This window comes from Canis aureus, chromosome 7, assembly GCF_053574225.1.
Source record: "Canis aureus isolate CA01 chromosome 7, VMU_Caureus_v.1.0, whole genome shotgun sequence".
In the NCBI taxonomy this organism is placed as follows: domain Eukaryota; kingdom Metazoa; phylum Chordata; class Mammalia; order Carnivora; family Canidae; genus Canis; species Canis aureus.
Genome location: NC_135617.1, coordinates 48,093,783 through 48,113,989, shown reverse-complemented (window position 1 = coordinate 48,113,989; position 20,207 = coordinate 48,093,783). Strand labels below are relative to the sequence as shown.

At 43.1% G+C, this 20,207-nt stretch overlaps 1 protein-coding gene across 1 annotated transcript in view; it reads left to right on the top strand.

Moving 5' to 3' along the window:
* The window catches only part of RAB23 (RAB23, member RAS oncogene family), a 74,790-nt gene extending 63,016 nt beyond the window's left edge, over window positions 1–11,774 (top strand). Inside the window, exon 8 of the transcript XR_013383285.1 lies at window positions 11,235–11,774. The gene's annotated coding sequence lies outside the window, so the exon portion shown is untranslated. The remainder of the gene's footprint in view (window positions 1–11,234) is intronic.
* Window positions 11,775–20,207: the final 8,433 nt, after the last annotated feature.

The window sequence follows — 20,207 nt, the reverse complement described above, 5'->3', positions numbered from 1 at the left end:
CTCAAAATGAATCATAGATCCAAATGTAAAATGCAAAATTATAAAATTCCTAGAAGATAATATAGGATAATACCTAGATGACCTTAGTATAGTGATTTTTTTTTTTTTTTTTTTTTTAGTGATGTTTTTTAAAATACAGGGGACGCCTGGTTGGCTCAGTGGTTGAGCGTCTGCCTTCGGCTCAGGGCGTGACCCTGGGGTACTGGGATCGAGTCCCACATCGGGCTCCTTGTGGGAGCCTGCTTCTCCCTCTGCCTGTGTCCCTGCCTCCTTCTGTGTCTCTCATGAATAAACAAATAGAAAATCTTTTAAAAAAAATACAACACCAGGGATGCCTAGGTGGCTCAGAGGTTGAGCACCTGCCTTTGGCTCAGGGTGTGATCCTGGAGTCCCAGAATCAAGTCCCACTTCAGGCTCCCGGGAAGGAGCCTGCCTCTCCCTCTGCCTATGTCTCTGCCTCTCTCTCTCTGTCTTTCATGAATAAATAAAATCTAAAAAAAAAAAAAAAAAAAAAAAAAAAAAAAAAAAACCCACCAAAGGCACAAGCCATGAAATAAATAATTGAGAAATTGGTCTTGATTAAAGTTAAAAACTTCTCCTCTGTGAAAGACAATATCAAGAGAATTAGAAGACAAGCCACAGACTGGGAGAAAATATTTGTATAAGACACATCTGAAAAGACTGTTATCCAAAATATACAAAGAACTCAAAACTCAGCAGTAAAATAACACAATTAAAAAATGGGCAATGGCTTTAACAGACAAGTCACCAAAGAAGATACACAGATAGCAAATAAGCATACTGAAAGATGCTCCACATCATATGCCATCAGGGAAATGAAAACTAAAACAACAATGAGATGCTACTATACACCTAATTACAAGGACCAAAATCCAGAACACTGATAACTCCAAATACTGCCAAAGATATGAAGTAACAGGAAATCTCATACATTTTTGGTGGGAATACAAAATAGTATCGTGTTGCGTGCGCTGCGGCAACACGATCAGGGTCCTGAGGATAAGGGGATGAGGAAAATAAAATAAAAGAGATGGGGACAGGATGGACACAGTGGATGATGTCCAAGCAGTGCCAGCTTTATTCAAGGTTTTACAACATTTTATAGCAGGAGCAAAACAAAGCCAAGAAGGTGTTTATTTTTAGCAGGTTTGTGAAACCCTCCAAAGTTCCCCTTTCTCAGCATGCAAGACAGACTCATGGGTGCCAGAAGACCTTGGTAAATAGATAAGCTTGTTGCTCCAGATGTGCATGCTTCAAAGGAATATTAGGTATGGTAAACAGACCAGCAAGGACAGCACAGACCCTTATTTACATTTATGACCAGGTCAGAATAAGTTGTATCTATTGTGTTATGTGGGCGATCACGTACAAATGAGCCCTGAGAACCATTGCTCAAGCCCTTTCTCAAGCGTCTACCAACTATTCACCCTTTAGGCTCTCGAGACTTTTGAGTGAATGAGGGGCGCAAGTCTGGGCCTGGTTTGGTTCAGTTACTCCAGCTAGTCCGTGGTCGCCCACAGTATGGCCACTATGGAAGACATTTTGGTAAACACACTCTTAGCATATAATCCAACAATTGTGCTTTTGATATTTGCCCAAAGGAGCTGAAAACATGTCCACACAAAAACCTGCACATGGATGTTTATGGAAGCTTTATTCTTAATTGCCAAAAGCTGGAAGCAATCAAGATGTCCTTAAGTAGGTGAATGGGTAAATAAATTAGGGTATATCCACACAATGGTGCTAAAAAGAAATGAACTATCAAGCCAAGAAAAAACATGAAGGAAACTTAAATGCATGTTACTAAGTGTGAGAAGACACTGTGAAATGGCTATATACTGTATGGTTCCAACTATAGAAAAGTCTGGAAAAGGCAAAACTATGGAGGCAATAAAAAGATCAGTGGTTGCCAGGGGCAGGAAAAGGGAAATAGGAATAGGAAGAGCATAGAGAATGTTCTAGGACAGTGAAAATACTCTGTATGATATTTTATCTTTTTGTATGATATTTTAATGATGGATATATGTCATTATACTTTTCTCTAAATCCATAGAACATACAACACCAAGAGTGAACTGTAAGTAGACTATAGACTTTGAGTAATTGTGATATATCAATGTAGGCTCACCCTTGGTAAACAATATACCATTCCAGTGAGTGATGTTGGTAAGGAAGGAGCAAGGGTGCTTACCATGGGGGCAGGGAGTCTATTGGAAATCTCTATACCTACCTCTCAATTTTGTTGTAAATCTAAAGCTTTTTTTTTTTAATTTTTATTTATTTATGATAGTCACAGAGAGAGAGAGAGAGAGAGAGAGAGAGAGGCAGAGACATAGGCAGAGGGAGAAGCAGGCTCCATGCACCGGGAGCCCGACGTGGGATTTGATCCTGGGTCTCCAGGATCACCCTGGGCCAAAGGCAGGCGCCAAACCGCTGCGCCACCCAGGGATCTCCCCCCCACCTTTTTTTTAAAGAATTGATTGATTGATTGATTGATTGGGTGGTGGTGAGGAACAGAGGGAGGGAGACAAGCAGACTCCATGCTCAGTGTGAGCCAGATGTGGGGCTTGATCCCAAGACCTGAGATCATGACCTGAGCTGAAATCAAGAGTCAGACACTTAACCAGCTAAGCCACCCAGGTGCCCCATAAACCTAGAACTATTTCAAAAAAATAAGGTCTTAGAAACATTCCATGTCTTGTGCCACTAAGGATGAAGACCATGCTTCTTCTCCCTTTAGATTTATCACAACATAGTGCTAACTATATTCTTTCCTGAATCCTATTTGAAGATGTAACAATGTCTTTTCTCAGGAATATTTTCATGTTTACAGAAGGCAGTGTATGCTTCTATATTGTGCATTGTCTTTTATTTTTATTTTTTATTTTTTAAAGATTTTATTTATTTATTCATGAGAGACCAGAGAGAGGGGGGGGTGGTGCAGAGACACAGGCAGAGGGAGAAGCAAGCTCCATGCAGGGAGCCCGACGTGGGACTCGATTCCGGGTCTCCAGGGTCACGCCCTGCGCTGAAGGCAGCGCTAAACGGCTGAGGCCCCGCCCCCCACTCCCACCCCCCCACGCTGCCCTGTGCATTGTCTTTTAATTGGTCTAAGAATTGGTCTAAGGGATGGGGTAGTTTATTCATAAGAATACAAACTCCAAGGGCACCTGGCTGGTTCAGTCAGTGGAACGTGTGACTCTTGATTTCGAGGTTGTGAGTTTGAGCCTCGTGTTGGTTGTAGAAATCACTTAAAAATAAAATCTTTTAAAAAATGCAAAAAAGTTACCATTTATTGAGGTTCATCAAGTACTGCAAACTCTGCTAGGGATATTTTTTTTTTTAAATTTTTATTTACTTATGATAGTCACAGAGAGAGAGAGAGAGAGGCGCAGAGACACAGGCAGAGGGAGAAGCAGGCTCCATGCACCGGGAGCCCGATGTGGGATTCGATCCCGGGTCTCCAGGATCGTGCCCTGGGCCAAAGGCAGGCGCCAAACCGCTGCGCCACCCAGGGATCCCTCTGCTAGGGATATTTATATGCACTATCATTTACTCTTTACTATTATATTTAATAATAAGGGGCCTATGAGCCTACTATTTCTACAATCACACAGCTAATAACTATTTCATCTAATTCTGGAACTCAAGTGTGTTTCCAAGTTCTTGCCTTAACCACAACTATACTGACATTCATCCATAAATTGGCCAAGCTGGCATTCCCATAGCAGCGCTATTCCCTGCACTTCTTACTATGGAAGCCTCATCCCACCTTCCTGCTTTGTCCACTCGGGTTGTATTGATCAACAAGGAGATGTATTTTATTGAAGGGAAGAAATGTATTTGCTTTAGTAGTTATTAGAAATAGAATATGTTAGGGGCACCTGGGTGGTTCCGTCAGTTAAGCTTCTGCCTTCGGCTGGGGTCACGATCCCAGGGCCCTGGGATAGAGCTCCGTGTTGGGAGTGTGTGTGTGTGTGGGGGGGTGTCCCTGTTCAGCAGGGAGTCTGCTCTTCCCGCTGCCCTTCCGCCCCCTGCTCGTGCTCTCTCTCTCTCAAATAAGTGCGAAAAAGAAATAGAGAAGATGTTTGATCAGTAAATTCAGGGGGAGGAGAACACTGGAAGTAATAAGATAAAGAGGATGAAGTTCTCAAGTGTTTACATTTCTGTGACTGGAGCACAGAGAGCCAAGAACAAAGCTGAAGTTTAGCCAGGAGGAGGAGAGGGTCCAATCCTAATTGAACAGTGTCTAGATTTCAGGATCCCCCTCCTCAGTCTCCTAAGCAAAACAACATGCAAATGAAGTAAACAGTAGTTAGGAGTGAAGTAACCTGTGTAATTAGGGCTGAAGCACCCTGTGGCCTAGTCAGCTTCATTTAGATAATGATCACGGTGGTAGTTTGGGGAGGGGTTTGTATCACAGAGAAGGAGGAGACCAGGAGGATAAGACTTGGGGTGTACATCAGAAAGTTTTTACTAACTTGATGAATTTGAGTGCTTTTTAGGCACTGGGGGCTTATTAATATGCCACTGGAGTGATCTGGTTCGTTTGAGGATAAGCCGAAGATTGTTAGTCCATGTGGCTGTTTGTTCCATCTGATAACTGTAAGTGTGCAAACATTTGCTCCATGTTCAGTTCTGGGTGATAATAGAGTTTTTCTTCCTGCTGGTTTTTATAGTTTAAATTGGATTAATAGTTACTAATTATACATAATTATTAATAGCATAATTGTGGTTATTATAAAATATTGCTGTTACAGTTATTAATTCAGCTTGCTGCCTTGTATTCTCCTGTCCCCAGTTTCTATCAGGATGGCTGAGCCCACCCAAGGGCTTAGGATAGGAAGGAAGAGAGTCAACATTCAGGGCTGCCTCTGGACCACTTGTTGCATTATAAACAAACTCCTCTCCGTGCCCCCTCCTCCGGCTTTTCTCCAAAATGCTCCCTCCAGTTTGTGGCTTTCACTGAAATCTAAATTCCACAGATGACTAAAGAAATGATTGTGATGGTAAATGGCTGGGTGCTGACCTGTCATTCAGCTTTGTCTGTGGCAACTTCCAAACCAGTGGTGGTCAAACCCTAGCAAGCCTCAGCATCACCTGGAGTCCTTGTTAAATCACAGATTTCACCTGGGTGGCTCAGTGGTTGAGTAGCTGCCTTTGGCTCAGGTCGTGATCCCAGGGTCCTGGGATCGAGTCCTGCATCAGGCTCCCAGCAGGAAGCTTGCTTCTCCCTCTCCCTCTGCCTATATCTCTCTCCCTCTCTCTGGGTCTCTCATGAATAAATAAATAAAATCTTTAAAAAAAAAACCCACACATTTCTGAGCCCACTCTTGGTTTCTGCTTCAGTAGATCTAGAGGGGAGCCTGGAGTTTGCATTTCTTTTTTTTTTTTTTTTTTTTAAGATTTTATTTATTTATTCATGAGAGACACACAGAGAGAAAGAGGTAGAGACACAGGCAGAGGGAGAAGCAGGCTCCATGCAGGGAGCCCGACGTGGGACTCGATCCCGTGTCTCCAGGATCACACCCTGGGCCGAAGGCGGCGCTAAACCGCTGAGCCACCCAGACTGCCCCAGGAGCTTGCATTTCTTTTCTTTTCTTTTTTTTTTTTTGAGCTTGCATTTCTAACAAGTTCCTAGGTGGTGCCTGTATGGCTAGTCTTGGAACCACTCTGAGAATCACTGTTGGGTATCATGACTCTTTCACCCTGGTAAAAGTGTTTCTCTTCCTTTGATACCATTGACATTACCATGCTATACCATGCACTCTCCGACTTGTAGCTGTTGTCTACTACCATTCCAGTCACCCCACACACACGCTCTCAGAAGATCTTATGGCGCTGTGAAATAATAGAAAAAATATATATTGGTCTCTGTCCCTGGTTCCTGGCACAGAGCTCCTACAACCCCTGTACTTTCCTAACAGATAAGAACACTAGGAACATCTCTTATTCTAATATGTCTTTGACCTCCATCCCTGGCACAGGTCTCCTGAAACCCTTGTAAATTCATCAATGTTAGAGCACTAAGAGTATCTTTTGTTCTATTAAAGTGACTCTGGATGAGCTCCTGTATAGCTCCCAAGATGGGGGCTGGTTCCCAGAAAGACAAACCCAAGATTAAAAGCTTGGAATTTTCAGGAACCACCCACCCCGCCCACACCAGAGAGGAAAGAGAGGCTGGAAACAGTAAATAATTGATCATGCCTTCATGGGGAAGCATCCATGACATCCCAGTACTGTGAAGTTTGGGGAGCTTCTAGGTGGGGAACACCTCAACACCAGGAGGGTGACATATCTCAATTCCAGGGGACAGAAGCTCCTGTACTAGGAATGCTACCAGACCTCACCCTATGTATCTTGTCATCTGACTGGTCATCTGTGTCCTTTATCATATCCTTTGATAAACTGGCAAACGTAAGTGTTTCCCTGAGTTCTATGAGGTGCTCTAGCAAATGAGTAAAACCCAAGGTGGGGTCTATAGTCCGTTGGTCAGGAGCCCAGGTGATAACTTGGGCTTACAACTGGCATCCAACGTGTGTTTTGCAGGGCTGGGGGTGGGTGTCAGTCTTGTGAAACTGAGGCCTTAACCTGTGGGGTGTGACCCTACCTCTGGGTACAACTGAATAAATTGTAAGATAACCAGCTGGTGTCCCAGAGAATTGCCCGGTATGGGGAAAAACCTCCATGCATCTGGTAACCAGAAGTGACCAGAAGTGAAGTTTCCTGGGTAAAATTTAAAGGAGACTCGTTGAAAAGAAACACACAGGGAAGAACTGGGTTTTCTTCACCAAAGGAAGAAAACGAGTTTTCCCATTACAGATGCCCGGGTCACTATTTGTGCTACTCCAGTTCCTGAAATTGTTTGAAGACTTTCCCCACCCATGAGACCCTCTAGCATCCTGGCTTCCAGAATGTATTCGGCTCCTTAGGTCCACAGATATCCCCCTCGACTCTTGAATCTCCTTTCCATTACACACTTGGAGAGTTGCAGCCTGAAGCCTATGGTTACTCTGAGCTTCTCTACCACATACAATGTGAATTTTACTTTTCTTCTCTGTAATCCGAACTCCTGCTCTTAGTTCTAGCGTCTCACTGCAACGCCACCGACTATTTGAGCACAGGGAGAGTTTGATCACCCTGATTCCTTTATTGAATTCATCTTTCACTCCCCGCTTGGCTTCTAGCCCTTCTCTATATAGCCTGGAACCCACAGCTGATTAGAATTACTCTCAATTTATTCGCAAGCTTATCTTTCCACCACTCTTTCCAGTGACCAATGATGTGTCACTGCCACAACCTGTCATTTCTGTTTTTCAGTGTGCTGGCAGAGGTGATAAGATATAAACATAAATAACTGCAATATGCAGTGGTATTCCATATCAGTTAGAAGTAAAATACAGAAATCCATGAACTTTTAAATAGTACATATAGTTAACGAAGATCAGAAAAATCTTCAAGTCTATTATGGGAGATACAAATATGGGTAAGACACTCCCAGACTCTAAAAGCTCTCTCAGTGTAGGAATGGTGAAATTTATGTTGATTTCACTAATAGAAAGAGAATGAATAAGTTCTGTCTCCTTTAGTATAATTCTTTGTCCATGATGTACTGTGAAAAACCTTAAGGGTGCTCAAATGAATATTTTATTTGTTTATTTTCAAATATTTATTTATTTATTTTAGAGAGAGAATGTGTGAGCAGGGGAGAGGGAGGGAGAGAATCCTTAAGCAGACTCCCTGTTGAATGTAGAGCCTGTTGTGGTGCAGGGTTCCATCCTAGAACCTTGAGATCATGGCTGAACCAAAATCAAGAGTTGGCCACCCAACCTATGGAGTCACCCAGGCGCCCCTCAAATGAATAAATTTCAAACAGCAATCTACTACCTCTATGTGTGTGTCAATACTCACATATATTTGTTGTATAAATGTAGAAAAATCTGGGGAGGATAAATACTGTCTTGCTTTATCCATCAGTATATTGTTTTCATTTGTGATTAGATGAATGCTCCCTTTAACAATTTAAACTTTTGCAGTAAAAATACAAATATTTTGGGGAAGAAGAAAATTAACTCGCTTTTGGTAAAAAGTGGTAGAAATAATACCTCTTATTTTTCCCAAGACCCTACTGTATGTCAGGTATATGTCACCTCTTCTATCCCTTATCATGGCCCTGCAAGGCTGTAGTAGGTATTGTCTTCCTTTGTAAATGAGACTCAAAGAAATTATTGTAGTTCATCACTTCTTAGATGACATTTTAAAAGAATATATGTTTTTTTTAAAGATTTTATTTATTTATTCATGAGAGACACACAGAGAGAGGGAGGCAGAGATATAGGAAGAGGGAGGAGAAACAGGTTCCATGCAAGGAGCCTGATGTGGGACTTGATCCCAGGACCCCAGGATCACGACCTGAGTCAAAGGCAGATGCTCAACCTCTGAGCCACTCAGGAGCCCCTAAAAGAATATTTGAATGATTTTTTTTAACTTTCAAATTTTTATTTAAATTCTAGTCAGTTAACATACAGCATAATACTGGTTTCAAGAGTAGTGAATGAATCTTATAACTGAAGGTATGTTAAATAAGTTGCTCTATTATTATCACATGTAATCCTCTCTCTTATTCAAGGTTGAATTGACTCTAATTCCTATACTACTTTTTCCCATTAAAACGTATTATCTTAAAAAAATAAAATGTATTATCTTGTCTTTTTTAAAAGTATTAATTAATTAATTAATTAATTAATTAATTTATGTAATTTCTACCTCCCACATGGGACTCAAACTCATGACCCCAAGATCAAGAGTGGCATGCTCTTCCAACTGAGCCACCCAGGCATGCTAACTGCATTATCTTTTTAACAAAAGCAGACTTTTTTGCTCCTTCTCCAAATTTTCTTTTCTCTCCCTCTTACACACACATATTTCCTCCCCCTTTCTCTCTCACACATCTTTACATCTCAGTCCAAGCTAAAAATATCCTGTTCATAAGATGCTCTGCCTTATGTCAAGCCTTATGCTTATTTTGAGTTTAGCCGTGGTGTACTTCATCTGTCATACTGATGTATTTCTCTCTTTTTCTTGCTAAATTACTTAATCTGTTTTGTTCAATTCCATTTTACCCACAACCCTTTGGAATCAGGTGCTTTGACACTGGGGAAGAAGCTTATCTTCTCTCTTATAAATATGGTTAGTTGGACAAATTAATTCTGACCGATACAATAAAGGTCTTTCCTTTTCTTGGGCAAGGTAGCTGCCCTAGGCTAGTGCTTCTCATACTGGACACATCTAAATACATAGTCTACCTTCTTGGAGCATCAATTTTGGTTGAAGATTTGCTTGAAGAGGAAGTAGGACATGGAAAAATGTAAATGAAAATCTATGAAGGAGGGCACCTGGGTGCTCAGTTGGTTAAACATCTGCCTTTGGTTCAGGTCATGATCCCAGGGTCCAGGGATCGAGCTCCGCATCGAGCTCCCTGCTGAGGGGGGAGCCTGCTTCTCCCTCTCCCTCTGCCTTCTGCTCTGCCTATTTGTGCTCTTTTCTCTGTGTCAAATAAACAAAATCTTTTTTTTAAAAAAAGTCTTTTTTAAAAGAAGTTTTTATCTTAAAGCAAATGTGAAGATATTAGTGAATAGAATGAAATATCCATATGCATCTTTTAAAAAGGTTTTTATTATTTGAGAAAGTGAGAGCGAGAGAGCACAGGCAGGGGGAATGGCAGGCAGAGAGAGAGGGACCAGCAGACTCCCTACTCAGTGAACCTGATGCGGCTCAATCCCAGGACTCTGAGATCATGACTTGAGCCTAAGGCAGAGTTTAACCTGACTGAGTCACCCAGGTGCGCCTACATATACATTTTCAAGATGAAACTTTAATGACATTTTGAGCTTGTGGTAGACCACTCATGGCAACTTGTGGTTGAAACTCCAGGTTTTATTTTTTTATTTTTATTTTTTTTAAGATTTTATTTATTTATTAATGAGAGACACACACAGAAAGAGAGAGAGAGAGACAGAGACACAGGCAGAGGGAGAAGCAGGCTCCATGCAGGGAGCTCAACGTGGGACCCAATCCCGGGTCTCCAGGATCACTCCCTGGGCTGAAGGCAGGTCCCAAACCGCTGAGCCACCCAGGGATCCCGAAACTACAGGTTTTAGAGCAAGACTTGAGTCCCAGCTTGACCTTTTTCTATTTTTTGTCCTTCGGCAGGTTGCTTTACCTATATGTGTCTCAGTTTCCTTATCTATAAAATGGAAAAAATAATATCGTCTGCCTTATATAGTTATCATGAGAATAAATGATGAACATATGTTAAATGTTAGAGCAGTGGCTGGAACAGAGTGAACTTTCACTAATGTTAGCTATTTTCATTTTTATTTAGGCTTCCTGGTATCCCTTGGGGCAATTCTTTTGTTCTCTCTCTTTTTTTTTTTTTAATTTATTTATGATAGTCACACAGAGAGAAAGAGAGAGAGAGAGAGAGAGAGAGAGAGAGGCAGAGACACAGGCAGAGGGAGAAGCAGGCTCCATGCACCGGGAGCCCGACGTGGGATTCGATCCCGAGTCTCCAGGATCGCGCCCTGGGCCAAAGGCAGGCGCCAAACCGCTGCGCCACCCAGGGATCCCCTTTTTTTTTTAAATAAAAAGAAAATTTATCCATACACAGGAAGGAGCTCCATTTCCACCCCATGTTCTCTTTTGTTAAGGTGTCTTGGTGCAAAAGTTCAAGAAGCCTTCCCCCAGGATCCTCTCCAGTATGCTGCACTTGCTTCTCTTCTGTTGGTCTTTTGTAATGTTTCAGGAATGTGCTGTTTTCTTTTCTCTTTTCTTTTTTTGCAGCTCCATTAAAAACAAAGAGTAGCTGTTTTAGGAATTTGGGAAATGAAGAAGGAATGAGTCTTAGTTTCACTCACATTTAAAATGAAATAACCTAGTAATTGGAACTAGCAAGCAGATATGTTAAGATTTCGGAGGCATAGATGTGAGGAATTTCAGGCTCAGCTCCCTTTGGAGCAACGGCTTGGACTCGCTGCTCATAAAACATGAAGGCTGTAATTAAAGCTTTCTCTTATAAGACTTGGGATATGTGCAGTCTCATCTGGTTATGGCTCATTGGGGAGTGAATTTTCTGACGCAAATGAGGTTTAAAAAAATCATAGTGCCTCTTTATTTGGTTAACATTATTTCTGTACTTTATTTTTCCTTGTCAGCTTTAAAAGAAAGAAGAAAAAAGTAAAGCATGCTGCCAAAACTTGGCAGTAGACTTTCAGTGAGCAAAACTTCTCCGCCTCCAGCACCGTTTGAAGTGGCTACACAGCGAGGGCCCCACAGGCGATTCCTCATGCATCTCAACACCCTGGTGTGCATAGTGAAGAAAGCTCGAGAGCTTGGAAGCCACAGAAAAGACCACCGTAGGACTAGAAGGCATTTGCCCTCTGTTCTTTCTTGCCTCTTCCATCTGATACCATCTTTGGCTTGGTAGTCCAAGAATCGGGGGGCAGATACTGCAATTTACCATTGATGTAACTGAACTTCGCTCCACTACCTCCTCTGCTGACAAAACCCAAATATTTGATGGGTAGAGGATAAGTGCAGCCTAGGGGATTGGAGGGCAGTGGGAACTGACCCTTCCTTTGCCATCCCCCTTCACCCACTAATATCTTCTAGGCTTACGATGTTTGCACCTATGATTAAAGGGTACAAATATTGACTATAACTTTTTTTTAAAAGATTTTAATTATTTATTCATGGAAGACGCACACAGAGAGAGAGAAAGAGAGAGAGAAAGAAAGGCAGAGACACAGGCAGAGGGAGAAGCAGGCTCCATGCAGGGAGCCTGACGTCGGACTTGATCCCGGGTCTCCAGGATCACACCCTGGCCTGAAGGTGGCGCTAAACCACTGAGCCACCAGGGCTGCCCAGTATTGACTATAACTTAATAATGATTGAATGCTTCTAGGTTGCCATGTACCGTGGTAAACTCACAACAACATTATAGAGTAGATACTATGTCTATATCAAGGGTGATCTTGAGGCTTACAAGAAAAGACTGAATAAATTGTTCAAGTCACAAGTAGGTGACTGTATCAGTCAGGGTTTTCCAGAAAAACAGAATCAGTGGGTGATACGTATATCCTTCCTCCTCTGCCTTTTGTTCTATTCAGGCCCTCCATGGATTGGATGATGACCACTCACATTGGGGAGGGCAATCTACTTCACAGAGTCTACCAACTCAAATGCTAATCTCAACCAGAAATACCCTCACAGACACATCCAGAAATAATGTTTAATGCGGGTACCCTGTAGCTGGTTAAGTTGACATGTAAAGTTAATCATTAAAGCTGGAAGTATCAGATATTGAACAAGATCTGACTGTTGGGGGCAGCCCAGGTAGCTCAATGGTTTAGTGCCGCCTTCAGCCCAGGGTGACCCCGGAGACCCGGGATCGAGTCCCATGTCCGGCTCCTTGCGGGAAGCCTGCTTCTCCCTCTGCCTATGTCTCTGCTTCTCTCTCTCTCTGTGTCTCTCATGAATAAATAAATAAAATCTTAAAAAAAAAAAAAAGATCTGACTGTTGGGTCGTTGACTTGCTATCAACGCATAACAAATCACAGCATACGAAAGTAAGCACTCATTTCTATACTGTCTACAGGTCAACTTGGGTGTTAGCTGACCTAAGCCAGGCTTGCCTGGGTGGCTGACTGGGATGGTTCTGCTCCACATGCCTCTCATCTTCCTCCTGTGACCAGCAGGTTAGACTGGACATGTATAAAAAGAAAATTGGAAATATGCAAAGTCTCTTAAGGCCTATGCTTGAGACTGGTATACTCACTGGATATAGTAGATGCTGTGGTGTGCCTCTTGATCCCCCTTCAGAATTTTTCTTATTCTCTCAGCTGCTAGGAGAATTTATTGCTACTGATGGCTCACAGGCCCCCAACACTTCTATCCTCCCACTTCCACCGTTACCCCTGATCTCTCATCCCCACCGCCTGCTGGGAACTGCTTTGCTGCTCAAAGGTGCCTCCACAAGCCACCCACAGGCATCTCTGGTCAGGCAGTCACTGGTCAGGCAGGCAGTCACTTGTCAGGCACGACAGTACAAAGACCTAACCCCTTACCTCAGTTCAAACCGCTTCCCAAAAACCATTCTAGCTCTAGAACCTCCCGTGGGATTGGCTGAGGTGTTGGCTGCACGGACTTGGTCCCATTTTTCTCCCTTGCCCAACCTTGCTTCCCTCACTCTGATAAAAGTGCTGTTCCCAAGAACACTCCTCAATAACTACCACATGCAAATCTAACCTTCAACATGGGAGTAATTCCAAAGACAGTGGCAAAGGGCATGGATAAAAATAGGAAAGTCAAAACCAACAATGCAATATACCACACCTTTGCATTTAACAAGACTAAACTGCATTCCAGATTAGAACAGAAGTATGTATTAGAGAAAACAATTTGTCTGAAATGTCTTAATGTGTACTTAAATCACTGATACTGGACCTTGAAATACATTTGAGGTTGAACTCAGTGTGCAAAGGCTGATGATCCTGAAGAGTTGTGGGCAAATGGAAACTTTATAAATTGAATTCCAAGTGTGTCGTACTCTAAAGGTAAAAATGCAGGGAATTGTTTTATAGATTACTGTCTTAATAACATTGATTTTTTTTTTAAGATTTTATTTATTTATTCATGAGACACACACACACAGAGAGAGAAAGAGAGAGAGAGAGAGAGGCAGAGACACAGGCAGAGGGAGAAGCAGGCTCCACACAGGGAGCCTGTCGTGGGACTCGATTCCGGGTCCCCAGGATCATGCCCCGGGCCGAAGGCAGCACTAAACCGCCGAGCTACCTGGGCTGCCCTTGATTTTTTTTTTCATATCAAGATTGCGTATCAGCAGTTTATTTCATTTTTATAAATAAATCACTTCTTAAAAATAATTCCATGCCTGAAATTATGGCATATTGTCATAATTTTTTTTTTGTCCCTGGTTTTTTTTTTTTAAGATTTTATTTATTTATTCATGAGACACACACACACACACAGAGGCAGAGACACAGGCAGAGGGAGAAGCAAGCTCCATGCAGGGAGCCTGATGTGGGACTCGATCCCGGGACTCACGCCGTGAGTCGAGGGCAGACGCTAAACTGCTGAGCCACCCAGGGACCCCCCTCATCCCTGGTTCTTAGTGGGTTTCCTTTGCATCAATTTTATTTTGTTTTTAAATATTTTATTTATTTGAGAGAGAGCACAAGAAGGGTGGCGAGGCAGAAGGAGTGGGAGAAGCAAGCTCCTCGCTGAGCAGAAAGTCCAACGAAGGGCTGGATCCCAGGACCCTGGGATCATAACCTGAGCCGAAGGCAGATGCTTAGCTGACTGAGCCAACAAGGTGCCCCCTCCTTTGCATCGATTTTGAACTGATAGGAACCTTAGTGAATTCAAGGGACTCCAGGGAAAGGTATGGGTGTAGGATTATTGGAAGTGGGCACCATGGATATAGTGAAGAGAACACATAAACATGTTAGGAGAAGAAATCTCTGGCCACACAGTGTTTCTTCAGAAAAAAGCAGGAACTGAGAAAGTAGTTTGTTCTACTCAGGGATGGGTCTTGATAAGATAGCTATAGAAGGACAGTTAGTTCAGTGAAGAAATTAAGAGAAGTTTTTTTGTTGCAGTTTTGTAGGTTCCATGCCTAGCGTGGAGCCTAACTAACTCAAGGCTTAAACACATAACCCTGAGATCAAGACCTGAGCTGAGCTCAAGAGTCAGACATTTAATGGACTGAGCCACCCAGGTGCCCCAGGAAACTAAGAGTTCTAATAGAATATTGCTTACATGGCTATTTGTCATTTCCAGGGGTATGAAGAAGTGCCAGCAGGGGCAAAGAGCAGAGCAGATCAGAGCAGATCACTGGCAGTGGGGGGGCTGGAGGCCCCAGTAAGAGGGAGAAACAGGCTCATAACAGTGATAGATCATCAAAAGTTTATTCAATACTTCTGATATACAAGTCATGTTTATTTTCATATTCCTCTTATTTTCTGTGGGAAGGTTGAGGCTTTTTGATGTGAGTTTCCTGAATCAAAGTCTAGGAAATAATCTTGATACTCTATTTTATTTTTTTATTTTTAGAAGATTTTATTTATTTGAGAGAGATCATGGGTGGGGGGAGGGACAGTGGAGAGAGAGAGAGAAAGAGAAGAAAGCACAGAAGAGAGGGAGAGGGAGAAGCAGACTCCCCACTGAGCAGGGAGCCTGGTGTGGGGCTCAACCCCACGACCCTGAGATCATGACCTGAGTCGAAGGCAGTCACTTAATGGACTGAGCCACCCTGGCACCCCTGCCCTCTGGTTTCTGCATCAATTCAGCCAATGGGAGGCTCTGCAGGAATACTAGGGGAAGAAAGGGAGAAGCCAAGGTATTTCTCCCTTTCTCTTTCTGCTTCAGGCATTGTGTGTGGCAATGGCCCTCTCTTCTGTGGACCTAGCTCTTAGAGCAAGCCAGGCTGTGGTTCCAGCTTTTGCTTGGTGACCCCAGATCCTGTGATTCCTTTTAAGCTTTGGGCAGTGGTAGTAGCTTCCTAATCTTCATCTCAGAGACGCTGTACTGTTCCACTTCAGGTTTCTCAGTTCAGTCATCTTCTGTGCATCCAATTCCTTACTAAATTCTGTTGTAAAATATCAAGAATAGGCGCACCTGGGTGGCTCAGGTGGAGCATCTGCCTTCGGCTCAGGGTGTGATCCTGGAGTCCCAGGATCAAGTCCCGCACCGGGCTCCCTGCAAGGAGCCTGCTTCTCCCTCTGCCTGTGTCTCTGCCTCTCTCTGTGTGTCTCTCATGAATAAATAAATAAAATATTTAAACAAATATACCCAGAATAAGAGTGCTTGGGTGGCTCAGTCAGTTAAGCGTCTGCCTTTGGGTCAGGTCATGATCCCAGGGTCCTGGGAAAGTCCTGCATCCTCTCCTCTGTGCGCGCTCTCTCTCTCTCTAAATAAATAAATAAATAGATAAATAAATAAATAAATAAATAAATAAATAAATAAATAAAATCTTTATGAGAAAGAAAGAAAGAAAGAAAGAAAGAAAGAAAGAAAGAAAGAAAGAAAGAAAGAAAGAAAGAAAGAAGAAAGAAACCAGAGGGCAAAGGAAGCTGGGAAAAGAAATTCTGATACAGAACAGGGCAGAGTAGGGCAGGGAATGGATCCAAGAGCAAAACAGGCCAAGATGGACACGTGTCCCCAACTTGCCTTCTCTCCACAGAAATGTCTTCCTTCTCTTCCATTTCTGAGTGTCTGATCCCTGACACTGGCCTCATCCAGGCTCCCTTGGCAGCTGGTAAATGGCACAAGCAGGAGATTGAGAGGTGAGAGTTCAGATTATTAGAAAAGTCTGATTATTCTCTAACACCCACCTCACCCTCAATCCCTGCCACTCTCTCCCTGTTGGTGTACCTCCCTGGTTACACCAGCTGATGGCTTCTTCTGCATGGCTTCCAGTCTCACCAGGACTCATTGGAAGTGCAGTGGCTTCCCTCTATTGCTGGTTTCTGGGTGTCTCAATATCCCCTATTGATTCTCTTAATCCTGCCCGTCGCTATGTCAGTTGTATCTTTATTAAAGTCTCTTCATAAAAAAATAATAAAAAATAAAGTCCCTTCATTTGAACAATTCAGGTTGCATTTTGTTTCCTGCCAGGATCCTGGCTGATACTCTGACCTACTGTATTCCTTTTCCAACTCCTTGCAAGTGTTTTGCTTTCTGCTCCGCCTAGATCAACAGTGTGGTGTAGCAGGAAAAGCACTGGCCTATTGACAGACACGGTTTTATTTCTGACTCAGTCACATACTGACTGGGTTACTGGCTGGGAAAGTTATTTAACTGAGCCTCAATTTTCTTCCCTGCAAGGTGGGGATAATGGCTATCGGTTGGCTTAAAATCTGTGCCTGACCGGTATGTTTCAGGCCTCATCAGCCTGTTATCACAGAATAAGTTCTCACATTCTTTTTATATTCCAAATTTTATGGTGTGAATTCCCATCCTATTTAACTGAAGGAAATTAATTCCCTTCAGCCTATCTCTAGTTATTTCTAGAAGCTCTCAAAGAAATTCCCATGCTAACCTTTCTTTTGCAGATGCCATAGGCTTCTGCCCTTTATTGTTTTTTTCTATCTCAGCTCCCACACATCCAGCATCTGCTTGCAAGGCCATTTGCTGAGACTTTGCCAAGGGTGACTTTTTTTCCAGGGCCACTGTCCATCATACGAACATTGCCTGTGCCAGAGCTTTTGGCTCTCAGTGCTCCCAAATAGTCTAGTCCTGGGGAGGCCTCCATGTGGACAGGAGGAGAGAATGGCCTCCCCTGCCTCTGAGCCATCTCAACCCCAAACATATGGAGCTCCTTGGAGTTTCTTCGACTAGTTCCTTATCTAGTTTCACATGAAAACAAAACAACTCACAGAGGTTCTGGAACTTGTTAACACCATCTTTTCTAGAGGGAGATCATGGCCAGGCTAGAAGGGGAACAGGTGCTTTGCCATCCATCCGTTCCCTCCTTCTCTCCCTCCCTTCCCTATCTCTCCTCAAACCCCAAGCCCTCACTCCTTTTCCATTTACTAAACGGAAGCTTCTATACTGGTCAGCCATTGTGGGATGGAACAGCGAGGGTCAGTGAGGGAGGTGAGGTGTGTATCCACTCCTTTATGAGCCTGAGTCCACACCAGTTATACAGAAATGATTTCTAGTACAATACCTGGTGCAGAGGGGAATCTCCACAAAGGGCAGATGCTATTATCATATAAATAGGAAATCCCAGGTCTTACTGATCATATACTACAAGTTCTTTGAGGTTCCATTTAGGTGTCATTGCTCACAAGAAGTCTGCTGTAATCTGTTTAGTAGGAAGTAATCTCTCTCTGAATTAGTTTCCTACGGTTGCAGTTACAAAGTACCCAAAGCTGAGCGGTTTATAACAACAGAAATTCCTCTCTCACGGTTCTGAAACCCAGGTGGCGGCAGAGCCATCCTGTCTCCGTTGGCTCTGGGAAGGGAGGCCTCCTCGCCCCTGCACAGCTGCTGGCGGTTCCCGGAGGTCTTCAGGCTTCCTTGGCCCGTGGCTGCCTCACTGCTCTCTGCTCCTACCTTCTCTGTTTGTCTCGGGTTTTACAAACTCTTCTCTCTCCAAAGTTCATCAGCTCTAGTGGATCAGGGCCCATCCTAATGACCTCATTTTAACTGGATGATATTTGCAAAGACCCTCGTTCCAAAAAAGTCACATTCTGAAGTCCTGGGAGTTCAGATGGCAACATATCTTTTTGGGGGACACATCTCAATCCGTAACACCCTGTAATAATCTAAACTCTTAATAGCGACATTCATTTCTTTTTTTTTTTTTTTATGTCTATCACATTCTAGCTTATCGTATAGTGATTTTTCTTTTGTCTTCCCTCACAACACTTCAAGGACAGAATGTATTTCTGATTCGCTTTTGTGTTCCCTACACTACCTGCCTGGCTATAATAGGCTGGGTAGTTCCTAAATAACTGGGCTCCTCTCCTGACTCACCACTGGTCCATTAGGCTGGAGCACGCTGCTGCCTGCTTGGTATGTGCATTTCTGAGTTCCTTCTGTTTTTGGCTCTTTGGCTGATTTCTTTTCTTGGAAGAATATAATTAAGGAGGGTCAGTTTGGCTGGCTGAAATAGCTGGTTACAGCCTGCCTCAGGTGGTGAAATATTTTTATTTTCTGGGAGAGAATAGTGGGCTTCACTCTACCAGGGAAACAATCTTGTTTGTCCTCAGTTTATGGCTTTTTTGTTTTTTCTTCTTTTGCATTCTCAGCATCCTGATGATGTCCTTAGTTACAGTTGCTATGGAAGTATTTCAGTGTTTCCTGCAGTGCTAGGCGATGTGATGCCTACAGCCCTCTTTAGTGCAGATTTATGACAATGTCGAAACCATGGGTTTCATTTGCTAGTTTTCTGGCCTAGTAACCGCTTGTCATTAGGGGAGTGATGTGCCTTTATTTTGTTCCCCTGACTTATTACATTTATAATATTTTTCATTGGCTCTGGAGTGCTCATCATCTTCTTAAATACTCAACCGATTATTTCACAGAATATAATGACAGAGCCAGCTCCATTTTCTTATCAAATAATTCGGTAAACAGATGTGGTCTCTCTGATACTAACGTGGCACGGCGTGATCTAGGCTTGTTAAAACACTCAAAGTCTTTTAAGGGTGTAGATAAGAATTGAGACCAGTAAGTGGAGGAGAGAAAACTGGGCTATGTGGAGACTCGGACTCTGGTCTCTTTTATAAAATGAGAATCTACTTGGTAGGATTGTTGTAAGGATAATGTGATTACTGTACACAAAAGCAGCCATAAGCTATACAATGCTGTAAATGCTTTCAAATGCCATTGTGAATAACATCAGCTACAATCTTAATAGCCTCGGCTCTGCATTTGACCTGGGTGACCATGAGAAGCCACTTAATCTCTGGTAAAGACCTGAGTTGGCCTCTTTACTAAGCCATCTGGGCAAATAAGTGTTCAGGCCATTTTGCAGCATTTTCAAGGTCATCAGATTCTGGGTGTTAACCTCTTCTATTCTTTCTTCATTTTTTACTTTGGGGAGGGAAGGGATAATAGGACTTCAAGTATCAGGTTAAAAAGGAAGAGAAATCTTGATTTTTTTGTGTGTGATCTTTTTCAAGTTCTTTTTTTTTTTTTTTAAGATTTTATTTTTTGGGGGGGGTATGCCTGGGTGGCTCAGTGGTTGGGCATCTGCCTTTAGCCCAGGGCGTGATCCTGGAGACCCGGGATCGAGTCCCACATCAGGCTCCCTGCATGGAGCCTGCTTCTCTCTCTGCCTGTGTCTCTGCCTCTCTCTCTGTGTGTCTCTCTCTCTCTCTCTCTCTCTCACACACACACACACACAGAATGAGAGAGGCAGATACATAGGCAGAAGGAGAAGCAGGCTCCATGCAGGAAGCCTGATGTGGGACTTGATCCCAGGACTCTGGGATCACACACTGAGCCAAAGGCAGATCCTCAACCGCAGAGCCACCCAGGTGTCCCTCAAGTTCTTTAATATAAAGTCTCTCTAGTGCATCTGATGCTTGTTTGGTGTACGGGCATGTGCCATTATAATTTTGCTCCTCCAAAAAATCTTTGTGTGTGTGACTTTT